At 46.2% G+C, this 20156-nt stretch overlaps 1 protein-coding gene across 3 annotated transcripts in view; it reads left to right on the forward strand.

Moving 5' to 3' along the window:
• Positions 1 to 2064: 2064 nt before the first annotated feature.
• The window catches only part of LOC146197708 (uncharacterized), a 119831-nt gene continuing 101739 nt past the window's right edge, over positions 2065 to 20156 (forward strand). For 2 of the 3 annotated variants that reach the window (XM_084599620.1, XM_084599619.1), the window contains exon 1: positions 2065 to 2592. The gene's annotated coding sequence lies outside the window, so the exon portion shown is untranslated. Of the gene's footprint in view, positions 2597 to 20156 lie in introns of all 3 variants that reach the window. The other variant, XM_084599621.1, reaches the window with a different exon arrangement.

The following is a 20156-nucleotide window of genomic DNA, read 5'->3' on the forward strand; positions in this document are numbered from 1 at the left end:
TATTAATTAGTAAATGCTAATTAGTGAGCTAGGGAGCACGAAAAACCCTGCCCACTAGGTTATGCTGCTCTCAACAGCTCCCAGTAAGTTTGACTTGGCTATGACACGCCGCGCGTTTTAAATGTTTGAGAACATTTAGCTGGGCCCCTCTGATATAAGGAAGCCGTATGAAGGTGGTATTATAAGATAAACAGCGCAGTTATGCAACTTGGCGCTTGCTTACATACCTCTGCAAACCACGCGTTCTCGCCACCTAATAGCTAAGCACTGTTTCTTTACTCTATATTATCATCAGACTAGCGTATATAGTTAGTCGGTTAAGCACGCTTGATTAAAGCTTGCATGTCGGACTCTATACAAAACCGCGCATGCCAAAAAGCGTATACCATTCTGGCAGTGCGGCGATTTCACGGCAGTTCCATCACTGCCGTCCACACACAGATAACGTACAATAAGAACTGGTGGGCGAGTTGGTCTGACATATCTTGTGAAGCAGCGCAACGGCACAAGGCCAGAGGAAGAAAGGGACAAACACAGCGCATACCAGCGCTGTGTTTATCCCTTTCTTCCTCTGGCCTTGTGCCGTTGCGCTGCTTCACTAGATATGGCAGATAACGTGTACTAATTCGCCTTCTCGTTCTGTCCACTTTCACAAAACAACAATAACATGTCACTGCAGTTCTTATGGGTAATTATAAAATCCGCTTGCGGTTTCGTATGCCACCTACCTCATTTATTAGCGTTGATTTTGTAATGAAATTAACGATTCAATCCTTACACCAGCAGAGCTCCAGGTACTATCATTTGCACGGTGATTACTGGAAAATAAGTTACTCTTGCACAAAACACCAAGAAAAAACTATGAATGACTTTGGACCAGACAAGACTGTCGCAATAGATCACCTAAAGAAAAAAGTAATTCCTTCTTCGAAAATATTAGTCGCCGAAAAAAGACAACGAAACTTGTCTATGAAATAAACACAAAGGTGTACTCCAAGTGCTCAGAAATAAAAATCGTCAAGGCCTACAAGGCTGTAGCCGTCTCAAGCACAAATTTATCTGAAACACTTAGCCACATGCTACACTTGTTAATGAGGCGCGTCCTGCGAAGCTAGCTTTCCTGTCAGGCTCTTGCGCTTCTTGGAAGCATTGCCTCTGGTGTGAGTACGGAGCTCGACGGTGGTGGCTACCGAGAAAGTGAACAGCTACAGTTTTGCATTTTTTCAAACCCGAATGTGTCAGGAACGTGTGTATTAAAATTCTTTTAAAGGGCAGCTATACTTGGTTGCCTAGGAAGGGGGCGAAAAGGGACATTTTTGTAGTGCATTTCAGGGAATGCTTATCTGTATAAGAAAGAAAAGTTTTTTTTTATTTTATTTGTTCCCGAGGACTTAGTGAAGGGGGGGGGGGGGGGGGGAAGAGTGGCCGTTTACCTTCTTGAACATGTCCACCGCCGAATCAGCAGCAGGGCAACGAGTGCGTTTCGCTGGCCATCGGCGGGATGGGCATTGACTGTGGGTATATACCAGAAATCAACTGCCGGTTGGTGCTCGCAGTTTAAACGGATAAGGACGGGGCTGCAGCAATAGACTCCTCTCTCCTCTAGGACCGCGATGCAGATAACAAGTAAAAGCTGTATTGCGCTCCCTATCAGTCGGGAAAGGGTGGGAGTACGGCTGTCACGTTTTCCCAGACAACGCTTAGGCCTTTTTTATATGCGTCAGCTTTCAGGTGGTCAAAGCTCTCTCTGAAATGGCAACGCTACTAGTAGTCTAGCGCGACACTTTTGAGGTCCTGTGAAGAGCAGAAGGAGGCGTGAATTATAGAACCCGCGGAAAACGCTACATATACTCCCGGCAATTTGCTTGCCTCAGTGGGAACGCTAGCGTCGGCGGCAGGACACATTCATTTGCTCGTCCATAGCGCAGCTGCGAACGTCCAAGCGTCGCAGGCGAGCGGGACGCAGGCAGCAGCGGCGGTGGCGCCGTCTCTGTAGAGGGATAGCTGTGCTGGCTGAGCAGCCGCAAACCGGTTGCCCTCGCCGGCCGACCCACGCGCTCGCCACCTCCGCTGGCGTGCGTGTGCGCGACGCCTCCGCATGCAGTCGGCTGCGGAAGCCGAGCTGCTCGTGCAGTCCACAAGCGGCCCTCCGCGACGACGACGACGACCACGACGAAAGACTCCGGCGAAGGCAGCACCTGCCTCCGCCAACGAAGAGCGTTGGCTGCGGACTGTGGCCGAGAAGAGGAGGTAGAATCCGTTCGTAGCGCACCACAGCCGAGAGCGCCCAAGTTCCACACCTCTGCCCATCCTGGGAGCGCCTCCTTCAAAGCCAGGCCGTCGGATCAGCTGGCTTCGTTAACAGCTTCCGCTGATATACGCGGTCAGAATTGTGTGTGCGTGTGCTCTTGTTCGTTTTGTGAGTGAACCCCCCTCCGACAACGTCAGCTGTGGTGTAAAGTGACAGCGCATCGAGGCCTCGTTGGTTTTGGATTGACCACCTAAAGGGACCCGGAGAGCAGCAGGCGGACACCGCTGTAGACAGTCGAACGAAGGCGACGCGCATGAGGCCAGCTCCTCTCACGTAGACTGGTAGGTGAGAAGCCACGTCACTTTTAGCGCCGCAGTTGAGACTGGGGGGCACGCGCGGAGAAGCGAGATGTAACCATGATGAGCAAAAGCGGCGATAGCACTTATCTTCTGCTCAATATGCAAGATGGGAACGCAACTGTTTTTGCTGATGTATATCAGTATATATCTCGCCTACCAGGTCGGAGCCCCTCTGGTCACACTTGTCTTTTTTTTTTTTTTTTTTCGGGCACACGTGGGTTCTGTTTACGAATAATTTAGTCCATTTGACAGTCGAAAAAAAAAAAAGAGCGTAATCATGATTCTGCAAGATGCCCGACCCTTAAAAGAGCGTGTCTGTAGGCCAGTTTGGCGGGACATCGTAAAATTAAAAGCGCGGAAACGACAGGACGGAGGTCTGCTTGCCCCGTTTTTAATTTTACGATGCACGTTCTTGTTTAAATGTTCGTTCAAGTGGGCGCCGTGAGCCCAATTCAAACGCCTGTATCTTACAGTCGTATACCTCACTAATATGTACCAGTAGTTACTCTCCTAAAGACACAGGCCGCTGGTTCGATTATCATTAATAAGTAACTACGTTTAAGCAACGCAGCATGTTATACTATCCGAGTACGTGCTGGTTTAAAAGCTGCTGCAGCGACATCAACTATCCTCAAGCTTTGTTTTGCAAGTTGTACAGGTATTTTTCCGGTGTTATGATATAAGTGCTTTATTTCATCCAGATCCTATTTAACATAGATTATGTCAGCGTTTAGTAACCAGCGTTTTCATTCTATATTCGTGCCACAGCACGAATACTAAAGTTATATGCAAGGAATTTTTTTCGTGATGTTCCTTGAGTAGTGCAAGCGCCATATGTAAGCCGCTTGCATTCGTCATGAATCGATGACAGATGAACCAATTATGAAGAAAACAAGCAATCCGAGGCTGAGTGTAACGGAAGTGTACTTGGTCAGCTCAGTGCATACGCGGCGTGCCTCCACGATGTTTGCATCTCTTCTCTTTTACACCGATTTCCCATGAGACGTAAATGACACCTCTCGTAATTAGTTATCTAGCTACCGTGAATTAACATCCAGCATTCGTGTTGATTTACTGCATATTTCATAATTTGCTCCCAGCCTTAAACGGCGTTTTCATTTCTTCGCCACTGAGGCAGCGTTGATTGCGAGACGTTCCTCATTCGTTTTCGTGCTCTTTCTTTGCGAAACGTCCCTCTCCCTCGGCGTATTTACTGTTTAGGCGTAGCCGGTAGGTGTACTGTGGGCGTGAGCAGTTGTGTTGGCGTTGTTAAGATACAGTGTGCGTTTCTTTAAATGAGTCATCTCGCACCGCGTGCCCAAAGTAAGTCTTTCTTTATGAGCTTCCAATCACAAACGGCGCAGTGAAGTCGCAAAGAATAATGGCGCCACCGTGAATCACTCGTTCAATGCACCTTTCATATAGCAGTGTAACCTACAAGGGCCACTATCTCTGTGTTTCCTACGAAACCTTACTATATGTCCAGGATGATGTATGGAGGCACGAAGCGCTGTTTAATTCATGACGGCTCCGGCTGCCACACCGGCGCCATGGTTGTAGTTTAATTGATGTATCTAGAGAAATTAGAGTCAAAATGTATATATTTGCTAAAGCTCTCGCTTGCGTAATTTCATTTGGTGATCTGACCGGCACGTCTATCGCAGGCTCTGTTATAAGCCAGCGTTCATTCGTTAGCCGATTAGGCATAACCTATAGGCTAGTACCAGACAACGATTGCTTTCCTTCGATTATTTTTCTTTCGTAGCACCCTCGGCGACAGCCATGCATAGTCTCTTGAGTCATTCTCTAAGAGCAGAAATAATAAAAACTGATTCAAATGGCGTCGTGATGATGTTCACGACCTTGCCTCGAATAAACGAAAGGCGCCAAGGCCAGTGCGCGGTTATAAGGAGAGCGGTAGACTTATCAGGCGGGGATGAACTCAGCACGAATTTACAGTCCAGCTAGCATTCGGCATATGCGGTTGAACTTGTGAAATAGGGGTATAATTCGGTGGCCATGTCAGCCACCTGAACGTGCCGGCGAAAGGCGGAAATGCCCTTAGAAATCTTGACGTTCTGCGCGCAAACCTTTCATGATAGCCTCTAGACGCAGGTTTGACCCGTAACACTAGTTTAGTCTCTTTAGCACACTTTTTTGCCAGTCATAAACGCCCTACACGCTCTCAGGAACATATTTTGCGATGTGTTTTCAACCCATACTCATTACTTTCGGCTTTTCCTACACTTCAGCTCCGCCTTTCAGACCGGAGCTTGGGGATTGACATCGTTTTCTAGCTATAGCGACTCTGACGTTATAGTCTGTACCTACCAAAGATAGAGGGACGAATAAAAATAAATCTGGGCCTGAATTTTGGCAGAATGTGATTGCATATAAGAATTTCTGTGCAGCAGTTTCCATTTAGGCGTTCATGTCCGTCACAGAGCGTCAAGGTCGCGCGGCTATCAAGGTTGATCTCTCAGATGGCAATGTGCTTGTGCGCACAACCCCCGCCGCGAAGCCCGGACAAAGTGAAGGGGGAAATAACGGCGGAGATACGCGGATGGTCGTCCCACGCGCTCTCAAAAGCACCGCGTTGTCGCGTGGCGAGCTGCCTAGCCCGTTGCTGAACCAGCCGTTGAGTAAAGAAGGAAGGAAACGAAGACCGTATATCTCTACCAACCGGTTACTTTCTGAAGCCTGCCTAATACACGTGCGCAAGTGGTCAAGCCTCGCCGTCAGCTTCCGACAAGGACACGCTCTAGCGGAGTGCTTAACCAAACCAAGCGTTCTGCTGAAGGGTGAAACGTAGCTGCTTCGGTCCCAGACCGCCAAAATTGTTGACTAATTGATTTTTAGTTGTCACAGAAATAGCGCATGGGCTCTTCCTGGTGGACAATTTCGACCCCGTGGGATTCTTGAGAGCGTATCGAACTCTCGCTCTTCAATTTGTTCAATTTAGCTCTTTGGAGGGTGGCTTCTGAACCGAGATAGAACCCGCGACTTAAAGATTCTACCTACATGTCTCCCTATGAGGGCTAACGATACTGTGCACTACAGTCAATTATTAGTTTAAATGGCCGTATCCGTAATCAATATCATAGTGGTTGTGTTTTTCATTGATATTCCTAATTATGTCCAGATCATGGTGTTAGATGTTGAACATTAGAGGTTTTTAGTTTCAAGTCCTTGTCATTTTGAGGCTAAACGAACTAAAAACACGAAAACTTTTTTCCCCTCCGTTTCAAATATAAATTCAGTTAAAAACACGAGGAGTACACGTGTTCTGTGTCGTCGATCGACTGGGTATACCTACTGACCGGCTGAACCGGTAGCTGGTGGTTGTATGTGTTTTGAGGTGCGTCAGGACTTTGAAGGAATAGACACATCAACCGATTCGCTTTCGAACAGCAGCTCCAGCAAAGTCTCTGGAAGCTTACGTTGGGGAGGTTTGTATTGAAAAAAAAAACAGTAAAGTAAGATGGAGATATTAAATTATTTATATGCATAATTAATTACGTGAAAGGGAGTCAGTGACGAAACGAAGAGATGTCTAGCATACATACGTATGTATGTATGTATGTATGTATGTATGTATGTATGTATGTATGTATGTATGTATGTATGTATGTATGTATGTATGTATGTATGTATGTATGTATGTATGTATGTATGTATGTATGTATGTATGTATGTATGTATGTATGTATGTATGTATGTATGTATGTATGTATGTATGTATGTATGTATGTATGTATGTATGACTTTGTTAGGGAGCCGGCAAACGACGGGTTAAAGCGTCGTGACGCTGGCCAAGCGTCTACCCGGGGTTAAGCCCTACTCTGCACTACCTCATTTGCCCCGTTTGTGGTGGGTTGTGAGGCTAGTGCTTTTCGAGTGCACCCCGGGCCTGCTGGACGGCCCATAGTTGAATGTCCTTGTCTGTATTCTGCATAGCACTTTGAAGTTCCGGCGGCTATGTCCTGGATGCAGCATACAGATATACTCTTTAAAAGCCAAGCCAACATATGCATGTATAAGGATGGATACTTGCGCGAAAAAAACGCAGCTCGATCGAATATTATTCGTTTTATTTTCTTGTTTTCTTTCTTTTTTTTTTGTTTTTGAGTTCACTTATTCGCTCGGAGTGCTTAAATTGAGATGCTATGTCAAAACGAACGAATAATTTTCTCGAAAGGTAAGTGCGCAGATGCCTCGTTTCCCTCACAATGTCTTAACGGTGCAGCGCATCGGATATTTCAGTTACTCCGGAAATCACAATTCCGTGCTTGGTCTACCGTAAATTTACCCAAAGCATAATTCTTTACATATCCCTGATTGCAGAATTTTTGCGAGAAGAGAATATGGTCTATTTAGAAGTATTGCACATTATATAAATGGATGTTTCAGCAGAAATGTTGTACAGAAATCTGCCTGATGTCTAGTCAACGTGGCCAAGTCGAGGGACACTATTCAATGAACTGCACTTTCGTGGTTATATTAAAATCGAAAAAATATTTTTAAACCAGCTTAACATGTTTGTAACTTGTCATACATCGAGTGCCATGAGGAACAACGCGTAAAGCTTCGAATTGGCACAAAATTTAGTTCATGTAATGAAGATGACAATATTCACTTGATCGCTGAGAGAGAGAAAAAAAAAGAAAAAACCTGCATCATTGGAACAGTGTTTTTGTTGCGAAAGCAACACTACGCCAGCTGCTTCGCCTGTTCAGCGCGATCGCACCTCCATCGTGTCGCCGACTCCACCGATGACCTTGAGCCAGGAAGTAAAAGAAACCGCTGGTGATAATAACAACTCGGTAGTTGCCACCCCAGTGGAGACAAACGACAACAGCGAGTTGCCCGCACCGAAAGCTTTCGCTCCACATCCGGTTCAGCAGCGTTGAAACCCTCTAATTTTTTCTGTTGGTCATGATTAAGCCGAAAGCCTTTCTTGGTCCATGCGTGGCGCCCGCAGAAATTGCGACCAGGAAGCGTCTTTCGCACTGAAACTAAAAATCTGTCTTCTCCACCGGGAATTGAACCACTATCCCTTTGATCTTTAGCTGAGCGACTAGGCCACTCTAGGGCTTTTTTTTTTTTTCTTTATTGCATGAGAAAATTTTCGTAAAAAAAAATTAAAACTTGACTTACTCAAACTTGTTCAAACAATATCTCAAGTTACCGGGCTGCTTAATACGATCCCGCCATATCCCAACCCGACATTGCACCACCATCAAAACACCAAAATTCAGGGAGGCACACATGTGCGTATAGGTACGGCAGAGCACCAATTTGGAGGTTCTTCGCGTGCAGCATATGCACTTCTCACCAAAGTGCACTGCTCACGAAACACAGATTTTGGCGATCTTGGTGGCTCGGCATCCATCATACGGCTTTTGCAAAGACTGGATAGTCCCGTCAACACAAATAGATCATAAGGCACAACAGATTTTTCGTCAACAGGCAAAAATCTAGTAGCATATGGTGTAATTGCAATGTTTTTAAGAGTTCGTTGTAGTATCTCCCAATGGAACATAGCGTCCTGACAAAGAATAAAGCAATGATCAGTTTTCTCGGGCAGGCTACACAGACTGCAATTCACCGTCCAGGGCACAAACATCTTTCTATCATGAAGAAATGTATTGACAGGCAGTGTCGCAGCGTGTAGTTTGAAAACCCCAGATAAGGCTGACGATACAACGGTGTAGGGAACAAAGACTCAGTGAGAACATGGGTCATCTGCTTTCTCGAGAGGCTATACAGGTAATCTAAAGAGAAGCGCACAATGAGGAAATTGAAAGGTCAGCAACCTCCTTAAGGAATCCCCTAAAGGCCCCTCAGGAGCCTGCCGAGTCGATGCGAATAAGTGAGGTAAATGAGGACCGAGACATGAGCACAACTACAAGAAACGGGTGGTTTGCTATTTGAAAAATCGAAAAACGGGAAACAAGTTGACGCACGAACAGATGAACAAGGCCCATTCCGCCAGACTCTAAGGGAAGGAACAGAGAGAGAGAGAGCGACCGACCCTTTAATGAAAAACAGAGAATTTAGCCGACGTTTCGATTTCGCTGACATGCTGCTCTGTGTAGGAAGGGGAATTAGGGAGGGAAACATTAGCGGGAGAAATCCTGCTTCTGCAAGTGGTGTTTCTTATGCAGAGGATCTCTTTGGGAGTCCAAGGCTTATACGCAAGCAGTTGTTCCGCGTGGTTTCAGGAGTCTTCTTGCTGGTCGGAGAGAATCTTTGTAGCACCGGTAAATAGTAGCGTAACGCTCCTTCAACGTAGGCTTTTTCAAGCAGAACCATAGACCGGCAATTGCTGCCCCATCGTGTTCCCGCCATGAATCTGAAAACCTGCGATGCTGCAGTGATACTCTCTCGGCGTATTTTATACTGCCAATCATAACACCTAAGCATCGCTGTGATCGTACATACGATAGTGGCCGTCCACCCAGAAGGAGCGGGTATCGATTCATTCTTTTTCTTGTGAAGGTCATAGAGACACTTTTTTCTGATGAGCCAGGTACATTGAGATGTGCAGTAACCTTCTCTGAATACGTTGCTGCGTAACATAACACGAACTTGATGCACTCTAGATGCAGATATCATCTGCAAAAATTGTTATGCGTACTCCTCGCGGAAGGTTTCTTGTTATATGTAAAAGGCAAGATTGAACAGGAGAGGGCTGAGCACAGCTCACCAAGGTACGCCCCTCTTCACTGCATGAAAAAGTGTTGGACCATTTGGAGTGCTCATAAAAATTTGCCGCTCTTGTAAATAGTGTCCAATTCAGTTATAAAGCTTTCCTCCGAGGCCAAGGCTGGTCAAGGCTGCGAGAATTGCACGATAAAACGCAGAGTCAAGAGCGGACTTGATGTCAAGGAAAACGGCTGTCGGGATATACCCAGCGTGAAGCTGCTCTTCAAGTGATGAGACAAGGGCGATGACATTATCAGTCGCAGACCTATTTTGGCGAAACCCGTTCATTTCTTGAGGACACTCATTTCGGCTCTCGAGGAACTAGGTGACGCGTTTGCATATCATTCGCTCCATTAGTTTACATACGCAGCTCAATAGGGCGAAGGTCGGAAGGATGCGTAACTTGTTGTTTGTTTAGAAGTTTTGAAAACGGGCACAATTTTAGCCAGATTCCATTCCGTGGGGACCTCACCAGACATCCAGGAAGAATTGTAATATTCCAGTAGTCGAAGACGGGAATTGTCAGGTAGCTTTGCGATTGCGCCATAGGTCACTTCATGATGACCCGGAGACGTCCGTCTGTTTAATTCCGCGATAACTGTGGATAGCTCTTCAATTGTGAAAGGTAGGTCCATCGCTGCCACTGCCGCCTGGGGATTCCTGAAAGAACATCTGTGTAGTGTGCGGAAGGCCCTGACCCCGCTCACAGTAGTCTGCGGTATTATTTTGAAATTTCTTTAATGGATTTTCGTTCATGCAGACATAGTGCTGTGTAGGGGTGAAGATGTTTGAGGGCCGGACGCATACCGCGAACTAATCGCCATATTTTGGCTACTGGTTGGCGCACATTCAGCGCAGAACAAAAGTCACGCTATCTTTGCCGACTAAGCTTATTCAGGTAGCGTTGAATATTACGTTGTGCCCGTCGGCAAGCACGAAGGTCTTCAAGGTTTTTTGTGCGTAAAGCTTAAAGCTTTCCTTTAAGCGCTCCTGTGAATATAGTGCACATGCAGCCTTTGAAATGTCTCATCATTTGATGGTCAGTACTGTTCTGTCGTTCAGTCGTGTCCGACTCTTCGGGACCCTATGGACCATCTCACGCCACACTTTCCGGTCTCTCACTATCTTGCTAACATCACATAACTTCATCTGCAGCGCCTCGAGGATGCCATCTAACCATCGCGTTCGCTGCCTACCCTTTCTCCGGTAACCCTCAACCTTTCCCAACGTCAAATCTTTCTCCAGCGACTCCTCTCTTCTCATCAGATGACCAAAGTAGCTGAGCTTTAACTTTAGAATTTGACCCTCCAATGAGCAGTCAGGGTTTATGGTCGACAATATCGACTGATTTGATCTTCTGGCAGTCCAAGGAACTCTCAATAGTCTCCGCCAGCACCACAATTCAAACGCGTCAATTCTTCGGCGGTCAGCCTTCTTCACAGTCCAACTCTCGCATTCATACATCACAACTGGAAAGACCATAGCACGAGTTATACGGATCTTGGTTGGCAGACTAATGTGTCTGCTCTTTACTAGGTGGTCAAGGCTAGCCATGGCTCTCTTTCGCAGAAGCAAGCGTCTCCTAATTTCAAGGCTGCAGCCTCCTTTCGGGGTAATCTTGGAGCTCAAGAAGAGAAAATCTGTCACAGCTTCCACTTCTTGTCCCTTGGTGCTCCAGGACTTGATAGGGCAAGACGCCATGATCTTTGTCTTTTTAATGTTCAGTTTAAGCCCAAACTTCTCACTCTCTTCTTGTACGCGCATCAGAAGTCTCTTGAGTTCCACTTCACTTTCTGCCATTAAAGTGGTATCATCCGCATATCTAAGGTTGTTGATACGTTTTCCAGCAATCTTCACTCCAGCTGAAGACTCGTCCAGACCGGCCTTCCTCATGATGCACTCAGCATATTGGTTAAATGGGCAGGGCGACAGTATGCAGCTTTGTCTCACTCCTTTCTCAATCGGAAACCAATCAGTAAGACCATGCTCAGTTCTGACTGTGGCCTCTTGCCCTTCATACAGGTTCCTGAGGAGACAGATGAGGTGAATTGGAACTCCCGTCACTTGGAGAGCTTGCCACAATCTGCTGTCATATACGCATTCAAATGCTTTCACATAATCAATAAAGCAGAAGTAGATAAGTTTCTGGAACTCTCTCTCTCTTGCTTTTTTCATGATCCAGCAAAGGTTGACAATCTGGTCTCTAGTTCCTCTGCCCTTGCGAAACCCAGCTTGCTTGGGTAAGCTATCGGTTTTAGCTCTGATTCGTGTGCTTTCCCTCAGGCAATAAGCCATTGTCGATATTAGTTTCGCGTTGCGGCAGTAATTCCTCTGCTTGCAGCGTCTTTGCATGCATTCCAGTCTGTAGATTTTATAGGAAATTTATTTGCCGCCCTCTGCGGGTTGTCACGCCGCGTGTGCTCCCGTTGAGTGCGCCACACGGATGTTGCAAATATTCTGTGTGTTACTTGTGCCTTTGTCCTCGCACAATGCACGGCTTGAAGAACATACGCAAGCTTTGCAAACAAAAATATGTTACAGACCTGTGCCCGAGCAAACACTGAGAGTTCCCTACCAATCCAAGCCTGTGTTCGTAGGCGCATAGGTACAATTTGTGAATCCCAGTAGGCTGCACTGTTGCGAACTTGGTGCGGTGGAATCCCTAGGTACTGAAGAAAGCTACAGTCCCAGCATATGCCGCCAAACTGGCTTGGCCTAGTGCCCAAATGACCCAACCAAAAGTCCTTGGATTTATCTAATTGAAGAGCCGTGCCTGATACACCGCAGAACTGTCAAGTGTAAAGCCTCAAGTACACTCTTTTTCTCAGAACGAAAGAGGGCGACATCATCAGCGAAGGCTAAAATCTTAATTTCACATTTAGCCAGAGAGAAACCACGGATAGGTGCGCTGTTAATTATACTAAGACAGAGGGGTTTCAGATATAGGGCAAATAATGGAGTCAGCGGATATCCTTGACGAACAGATGATTCCACTGGTATCAGTTCTTTATGGCCTCTCTTTGACACAATGTTTCTCAAAAAGAAACCCCAAGTGTGTGTGTTTTTTTTTGTTATTACAGGGAGGTCTTCGCAGGTGTTAATTTCTTTCGGCACGTTTCTCTATAAATTATTTGTTTGATGTAAAGAGGATAAAGCTTTAGCGCAATCTGCGTGATGTTTTTTCAGAACCCTTGTAAAGGGCCTCATACAGTAGAGGCCCAGGCATCATCATCATCATCACCATCATCATCATCATCATCATCAGCCTGACTATACCGACTGCAGGGTGAAGGCCTCTCCCATATTTCTCCACTTAACCCGGTTCTGTGCTAGCTGCATCCACTTCACCCCTGCGAACTTCTTAATCTCATCCGCCCACCTAACTTTCTGCCGCCCCCTGCTACGCTTTCCTTCCCTTGGAATCAAGTTTGTTACCCTAAGCGACCATCGGTTATCCTCTCTTCGCACTACATGTCCTGCCCATGTCCATTTCTTCTTCTTAATTTCCACTAGAATGTCGGTAACTTCAGTTATTTCTCTGACCCACTCTGCACGCTTCCTATCTCTTAATGTTACCCCTACCATTTTTCGTTCCATAGCCCTCTGGGTTGTCCTCAAGTAGTAGGCGAATATATCTACTTAGGACAGATAGTAACCGCAGATCCGGACCATGAAAAGGAAATAACAAGAATAATAAGATTGGGATGGAGTGCATTTGACAAGCACTCGCAGATTATGACTAGCAGCTTACCGGTATCGCTCAAGAGGAAAGTATACAACAGTTGCATCTTACCTGTACTCACCTATGGGGCTGAAACGTGGAGGCTAACCAAGAGAGTTCTACTTAAGTTCAGGAGGCCCAGGCAGAGACGTCTTAAAGAGAGTTAAGAAAATGCAGGCGCCGCCACGAAGACCTCCTTTTTTTAAAGTTACATATCGGAACTTTATAAGTATAGAGAGGTTTATGGAGGGAAGAGATTCTTATTTACCTTGAGGACCGCATTGTCTAATCCGCGCATCATGAAGAGCACATAGTTATTTATGCACATGTATGGACATCATGATCAGCCAGGTTTAGCCCGGCTTCGTCAGATTAAAACTCCCGCAACGACAACAAAAGCTCTACTCTTGAAAGGCAGTCTGGAGTTTCTACAGCCGCTTTTTGCATGGCGATAAACCAAGGTATACTCTCTCGAAAATAAATCAGAGCAGGTCTTGCATCCCTGTCACAGCGGTAGCCTGCCATTCTGGAGCGCCATGTATATGTATAGTAAGTTTACATACTTGTTCGCCATCTGCCAAATTTTAGACCGCGACAACTGTCGGAGCTTTTTGTCTCCGCCGAATGAGTAGCGTGTGGGATTTTCGGTTATTACAGGGAGGTCGTCGCAGGTGTTAATTTATTTCGGCACGTTTCTCTATAAATTATTTGTTTGGTGTAAGAGGGATAAAGCTTTAGCGCAATCTGCTTGATGTTTTTTTTTTTTTTTTCAGAACCCTTGTAAAGGACCTCATAGGCCCAGGCAGAGACTTCTTAAAGAGAGTTAAAAAAATGCAGGTGCCGCCACGAAGACCTCTTTTTTTTTTAAGTTACATATCGGAACTTTCCTAGTGGAGAGGTTTATGGAGGGAAGAGATTCTTATTTACCTTGAGGACCGCATTGTCTAATCCGCACATCATGAAGAGCACATAGTTATGCACATGTATGGACATCATGATCAGCCAGGTTTAGCCCGGCTTCGTCAGATTAAAACTCCCGCAACGACAACAAAAGCTCTACTCTTGAAAGGCAGTCTGGAGTTTCTACAGCCGCTTTTTGCATGGCGATAAACCAAGGCATACTCTCTCGAAAATAAATCAGAGCAGGTCTTGCATCCCTGTCACAGTGGTAGCCTGCCATTCTGGAACGCCATGTATATGTATAGTAAGTTTACATACTTGTTCGCCATCTGCCAAATTTTAGACCGCGACAACTGTCGGAGCTTTTTGTCTCCGCCGAATGAGTAGCGTGTGGGATTTTCGGTTATTACAGGGAGGTCGTCGCAGGTGTTAATTTATTTCGGCACGTTTCTCTATAAATTATTTGTTTGGTGTAAGAGGGATAAAGCTTTAGCGCAATCTGCGTGATGTTTTTTTTTTTTTTTTTTTTTTTTTCAGAACCCTTGTAAAGGACCTCATAGGCCCAGGCAGAGACTTCTTAGAGAGAGTTAAGAAAATGCAGGTGCCGCCACGAAGACCTCTTTTTTTTAAGTTACATATCGGAACTTTCCTAGTGGAGAGGTTTATGGAGGGAAGAGATTCTTATTTACCTTGAGGACCGCATTGTCTAATCTGCAAGAAACGAGGGACAATAGACCATTTTTTTTACATTGTTGGAAGGGATTTATTTTTGAGATGTATTGCAACGGACCATAGAGAACGATTTTTCACTAGACTCACGAGGCATTCAATATTTATAATAATAGGTAATAAAAATGGGTTTCTATTTTATGTAATTATGCTTATAGGCCTCCATTCCGCGTCGGGTTTGTGAGAAACATCGTAATTCTCCTTGTCTAGCGTAAGGATTAAATTACTTTGAATTGGTTGTGAGGCTAGATGGCTTGTTTGTAATGGGTTGACAATAAAAGTCCTATTCAAGTCCTGACTCCGGCGGAGACTGTCCCGCCAGGGCATCGGTGCCACCAAAACCATCTATCTTGTTAGCCCTATCCGGTTCTCTAGGCGGCGGATGACAGTAACGATAATAATGATGGTAGCAGCGATGACAATGCAATGTAGCTCGTGACAATGATTATAATAGGGATGATAATGACGGGGCATTTAGTTTATGATCGTAGAGATGATGATAATTGTAGCGATGACAGTGACGATGCAGTTAATGATAATGATGATCGTAGTGATGACAATGACAATGCATTTATTTGATAATGATGATAGTGATGGTAGCGATAGTGATGATAATAGCAATGACAATGACAATAATGAAAACTGTCCTGTGAAGTGGATTTCGCAATTTCCGCTCTTAAGCAGACTTGGCAATCCTGTAATTTTTGATGGAAATCCAGGAGGGTCTCTCTCCCCCATGAATTACTAAGGCCCCTCCCCACACACACACACACACACACACACACACACACACACACACACACACACACACACACACACACACACACACACACACACACACACACACACACACACACACACACACACACACACACACACACACACACACACACACACACACACACACACACACACACACACACACACACACACACACACACACACACACACACACACACACACACACACACACACACACACACACACACACACACACACACACACACACGCACGCACGCACACGCGCACACGCGCACACACACGCACACTCACACGCACACTCACACGCGCACACACACGCGCGCGCACACACACACACACACACACACACACACACACACACACACACACACACACACACACACACACACACACACACACACGCACGCACGCACGCACATAAAATAGATGTGGAAGAACCGCGTTGTGCTCACGTACTAAACGTTCAGATTAATGGAAATAATGACGTGAACCACAACTTTATTGTGGAAATTAAAGGCAGTGGTAGGGAAGGTGGGCAGCACGTACCCCCGAGACCATGAAGATCCCGCGCGAGACAGGCCCATACCACGGCTCGGGATTGGATGTCCGTGTGGAGGGATCAGACATGAGTTCTCCGGTAGGTAGATGGGCCGAAGATCCCAAATGAACTGATTTAATGATTCTATTCCTCCGCAGAAGTGACAGGTTGAGCTAATCCCTGAATTAAGGAATTTTGAAACATTTTAGGAGAAAGGAAATGTTGAACAATTGTCTCGCTTTGCGTGTACACCTGAATCGCATGAAGACAGGGGTAGAAGCGAAGTAAAGCAGATAAAGAAGTGGAGGGGCAGACCACACAGCATAACATTTCTTTCTACTAATGGAAATAAAAATAAATGTTATGCTGTATGGTCTGCTCCTCCACTTCTTTATCTCTTTTACTTTGCTTGGATGGATGGATGGAATATAGGAGCGTCCCCTTTGAAATGGGGTGGTAGCAGTAGCTATCATGCTCATTTTTCTTCATATATCTTAATTATTGATTTAGAATGGTTAACTAAACCATCATTCTATTTATTAAATTGCTTCTCCCTGCCTTCATGCGATTCAGGTGTCCGCGCAAAGTGACAGTTACGCAAGATTTTCTTTCTTCGCAGCCTTATTTTCCTATAGGATAATTAAAGTTGAAATACGGTATTCTAATTTTTGTGCCGCAAGCACGGGTTTGCATACCGACAGACAGAGAGAGAAGAAAAAAAAAAGATAACCTATCCTGTTACATGCTTTCTATTCAATGGGCGCAGGACATGCATTGCCCATCAGTGCATGTATTACTGGGTATGCAAACTAACTTTTTATTGCGCGGAGAAAAAATGCTAACTTCTTTCATTTGTGAATGTCGCTACACCCGGCATACACCTATATTGATGCGCAAAGAAGAAAAATAAAGCTACCGAGAACCCATGTGACCGTTGCTAGATTTTTATTCAATGAGTGTCATGTACACGACGAGATGGAAGACTGAAATGTATTTACTGCGTCTCGTCTCGTTTAAATATTGGGGCGCGATTCTCCCTCTGGCGCTAACGCGCGTTGACAGATAGTCAGCGAGGCTGTCTATTGTCCGCCTCGCTCATCGGGATCGCGGGTCGAATTATGGATGTCGTGATCGCGTCGAAGGCGTCCATGATGCTCCCGTGATGACGTCCTCTTTGCGTCGGTCCGAGCAACCGGGCGCTAATGGAGACTCTCTTGGCTACCGCTCAAGTACGGGAGAGGGGTGAGCCGCCCTTGCGCAACTAAGTCGCTCCGTGGGCGTGTATGCCGCTCGTGTCCAGGAAGACGGGCTTGCTGGCCACCTGATGGAGGCTTTCGGAAGCCACAGAGCATTATTGCGTGCTGTAAATCACCCTCATAAATTTCATCGCGCAGAAAGCTAGACCTACACTTCCGGTGATGAGTATTTGCGTAGGAACAAGAATAACAAATAAGGGCAAAGAAACAACGATCATGCTATTTACGCAGTGCAGGCGGGCGCAGTTACACGGTGACAGTTGCGAAGTTTTCTTGCGTTCCCTTGTAACTTCTCCATTGTGCTGCAAATTGACCCGAAGCACAGGGAAAATATATCGTGCCCACTTCCGACTATTTCCTATAACCTCGCTTTGTTATTTTCCTTTCCTCAGCTTATTTACAGAAAAGCGCTCGTAATATCTGCAACCTGACAGTTCATGACGACGCACATGTAAGCTTACAACAAACCCCGTTGTGGGCACAGGGAGAAGAAAGGCAACGGGCAGAGTCCATTGCCAGCCAGGCCAACAGCAACTGACATGGCTGGCGTGAGCAACGTGCGTGTGCCTTCCATTCGTGGCCTGTTCGAAAGCCTTTCTCTCCATCCTCGCGAATAAGAAATCAAAATAGAGGTATAAAAATAGGCAGGCACATCGCCGAAAGGAAACGAGAAGCAATGAAAACCAAAAGCGGACCGAGCGACCTCACACCCGCCGTCCCCGCCCCCTCACCATCCGTCATATTATTTTTGTTCGCCGAGCGCTTTCCCCGGACAGTGTGTCTATCTGCTTTGAAAACGCAAGGACAGGTGTAAAAAGAGCGCGGCATATGCGCTCTTCGTGTTGCTGCTTTCACCGCTGAAGATGGCGGCCACCAAAGCACCGTTATATACGTCATGCGCCGTTTGACGCCGGAGTTTTGGCCCCGCGCTGTAGCTTTTGTCGTCTCACTGAGGGATCCCAACGGGACCGTAGTATGTGCCGCTCAGGGCGGAGATTTGTGCTTTTGTGGGCATGGCTTTTACGAAAGCGGATGTGCAGCGCAAATCATAACTGGACAGGCTATCTGCCATGGCGTTCTCTTCGACGAACATATATTTTATTTATGGCGCGCTCGGTTAAACACGGCCATTCCCTTTTCATAATAACTACGTGAACTTCCTTGCAGCAATTCCGGTTCTTGGAGTTAATTTGTAATTTTTTTTTTCTTTTGAACTTGAACATTATTTGTGAACATGTACTTTAGGTGTGTCATTAGGGTGCTATATATATATATATATATATATATATATATATATATATATATATATATATATATATATATATATATATATATATGGCGGTACCTCTTACTGTATTCTTTAATGTGCTGTTTAAATATTCTACACTCATTGCGTTCGTTCAAAGTGCACCTAAGTATAGGTAAAACGCATGTGGTTTCTGCAGAACGACCCCGTCAATACGCGGCTACTGTGGCAAGACGTCGAGCTCAGGCTTGGGTAAGGGTGGAGCAGAACGTGTCTCACCCACTCATGCACGGAAACGCGCAGGGGGAATGAAAGCAGGAAGGACGTCCATTTTATCAGTTATTTGTTTTCCTTCGTACAAGCATTGATTCGCACTCTGAGCCTTTGTTGTTGGGAAGCGTGCTTTTAATTCGGTTTTCCCGCAAAGCAGCCATGTTACGGAAGGCATGCATGCGTACAAGGACGGAGAAAATAGTTAAGGAAGGGTTAATGGCGCGCATAGGAGAATAAAATACACGCGATCATTAAAAGCCATCATGTCATGTTCGTTGCTAATAGCATCGGAATTCACGGTTATTGTCCGTCATGTCGAGTAGGCTGTACTCGCTTAAAGAAATGAGTGACCTGGGAAAAATTGGGAATGTGCTTTCCTGCCACAGCACTTGCAATCAGGATCAACATCATGTTTTATTGTGTGCAAATTGAACGGAGAAGGGACAGGGGGAAGCGGGGGGGGGGGGGGGGGGGCGGTAGCGGTTTATGTGGCCGTGATTGTAAAAGGTAGCGAAATGCGTGTACTTCTGACGAGAACAGAAAATATTTTGCCAATGGCGATGAGGGTACTGTGCAGGCGCAGTGACAGTGGGGCAATGTTTTGGCTATACTTTTCCCGCAAGTCTTCTGTGGTGCGCGCTTGTTAAATGTGCAGTCGTGACCTACATAAACGCGCGGCACTCACGCTCCATGCTCCGGAAACACAACACCTGACCCTACCACCAAAGCAGTTCATATCGCTCGAGGCCGCAATACTGCGCCAGCGTGGGCCGCCGTATCAATAAGCGTCGAGCAACCTCGCCGTGCGCGTTCGACATCACCACTCGTGCGCGATTAACATCACGCGACTGCGTCGTCGTCTTGAACAGTTCGCGGTCGAGAAGAGGTGGGCCTCGTGCGTCACGCGGCCCCTGCGCGTGGGAGTCCCAACAGCAGCCACCGTCGGCGACGATCACCTAAAAAGGAAGCGCGCCGCCTCGCTCCAGGAGACGAGAAACACCGCTGCCGATGCCAAATCACGGCTCTTTTACGGCGTCGACCGAGCAACGCGCGCGCAACCACGCATAGCTGAAGGGCCGTGTATGCGTGAGGTCAATGACGAGCTTTCTTTAATTATATCTCCTCTTAGCCCGTACGCTGCACAGCTAAGTATACGGCTCAAAGCAGACGTTCTGCAAGCTCCCAAGAAAATTAACTTTGTTCGCTGGAGCGCGCATCCTGGAACAGCGAGCATAATTATATGCGAGGTCCTATAAGGTTAGCTGGATGCGTGTTCATTACCTTCGTGCTGACGCTTACTTTAGTGTAGATAAGAGACGAGGTCATTGATATTGTGCGTTATGTGTATTTGTTTAATTGCATGCGTATGTACCACAGAGAACGAGGGTGAGACATGATGATGACGATGATGAA

Source organism: Amblyomma maculatum, chromosome 3 (assembly GCF_055883805.1).
Source record: "Amblyomma maculatum isolate TAMU_Amacu chromosome 3, ASM5588380v1, whole genome shotgun sequence".
In the NCBI taxonomy this organism is placed as follows: Eukaryota; Metazoa; Arthropoda; class Arachnida; order Ixodida; family Ixodidae; genus Amblyomma; species Amblyomma maculatum.